The sequence below is a fragment of the Pristis pectinata genome, chromosome 41, assembly GCF_009764475.1.
Source record: "Pristis pectinata isolate sPriPec2 chromosome 41, sPriPec2.1.pri, whole genome shotgun sequence".
Classification (NCBI taxonomy): Eukaryota; Metazoa; Chordata; class Chondrichthyes; order Rhinopristiformes; family Pristidae; genus Pristis; species Pristis pectinata.
This window is the reverse complement of record NC_067444.1, coordinates 2894738-2896778: the sequence shown is the minus strand read 5'-3', so window position 1 is coordinate 2896778 and position 2041 is coordinate 2894738.

Below are 2041 nucleotides of genomic sequence, written 5' to 3'. Positions count from 1 at the left end.
GATAGATAGATAGATAGATAGATAGATAGATAGATAGATAGATAGATAGATAGATAGATAGATAGATAGATAGATAGATAGATAGATAGACAGATAGACAGATAGATAGATAGACAGATAGACAGATAGATAGATAGATAGATAGATAGATAGATAGATAGATAGATAGATAGATAGATAGATAGATAGATAGATAGATAGATAGATAGATAGATAGATAGATAGATAGATAGACAGATAGATAGACAGACAGACAGACAGACAGACAAACGGATGTCTGGACAGATAGATAGATAGATAGATAGATAGATAGATAGATAGATAGATAGATAGATAGATAGATAGATAGATAGATAGATAGATAGACAGACAGACAGACAGACAGACAGACAGACAGACAGACAGACAGACAGACAGACAGACAGACAGACAGACGGATGGCTGGACAGAAAGATAGATAGATAGATAGATAGATAGATAGATAGATAGATAGATAGATAGATAGATAGATAGATAGATAGATAGATAGATAGATAGATAGATAGATAGATAGATAGATAGATAGACGGATAGACAGACAGACAGACAGACAAACGGACAGACAAACGGATGGCTGGACAGAAGGATAGATAGATAGATAGATAGATAGATAGATAGATAGATAGATAGATAGATAGATAGATAGATAGATAGATAGATAGATAGATAGATAGATAGATAGATAGATAGACGGAGAGACAGACAGCCAGAGGACGGAGAAACAGACAGACAGACAGACAGAAGGCGGAGAGACAGGCAGACAGACAGAGGACTGAGAGACAGACAGAGGATGTAGAGACACAGACAGACAAGAGTACGGAGAGACAGACAGAGACAGAGGACGGAGAGACAGACAGACAGACAGAGGACGGACAGACAGACAGAGGACAGAAAGACAGACAGACAAAGGACGGAGAGATAGACAGACAGACAGACAGAGGACGGAGAAACGGACAGACTGAGTCAGACAGACAGAGATAGATAGATGACAGGAGATTAAATGATAGGAGAGGACACACAATGTATTAAGAGCGATATGGTTGATAGAGATGTGTATTAATAGAGATTACAGCTGGAGATATGGATAGATGAAATAATATTTAAAGGGGAGGAGGTTAATATGCTCTGTGTGTTTGAGAGGGAGACGAGAGAGAGAATGAGAGAGAAAGAGCGAGAGATGGGGAAGAATACTTTTGAGAAAGGAGAGGTAATTGGAGGTGACGGGTTAAAGATGGATGACCAATTCAATAGAGTTGAAGATAAACTAGGAGATCAGGGGGAAAGAAGGAGACATGCAAAGAGACAGAGAGAAATATAGCGGCAGATAAAAGGGTATGCAAACAGAGAGATGGCTTCGTACAGGTTGGAATAAATCTGCAGACGAGCTAAAGGGATAGATATAGAAGCTGGGTTCCAAGATATTGATTAAGATTGGGTGAAAAGATACATGCAACGGCACAGATTAGGGAGGTTGTGCGCGTGTGTGTGCGTGTGTGTGTGCGTGCGTGCGTGCGTGCGTGTGTGTGTGTGTGTGTGTTTGTATTTGTGTGTGCGAGTGCGTGCGTGCCTGTGTGTGTGTGTGTGTGTGAGAGAGAGAGAGAGAGAGAGAGAGAGAGAGAAATGCGTGACGGGAGGAGAGAGGAAGAGGAAACGAGCGGGAGACAGCGGGAAAATGAGAACAGAAGGAGAGAGACGGCGAAAGGGGGGTAGCGGGGGAGCGAGGGCAGGTGAGAGAGAGGGGGACATACGGGAGGAAGGAAGAGCAGAGGGGGAGATGCGTTGAGAGAGAAAATGGAGAGAGTAAAGGGGGAGAGAGGGAAATGGCAAAGATGGGTCAGAGCTATAGAGATTCGGATATTTATATACGCTGACAGAGAAGGAAATATATTCACTGATGGGGATAAACTGAAGCAAAGCGAAAGGTAGGATAAGTAGAGATAAGGATGAGCAGACTCTGAGAGAAAGTAATCGTAATAGTGATGGTCCTGAAGAGAAATTTGCA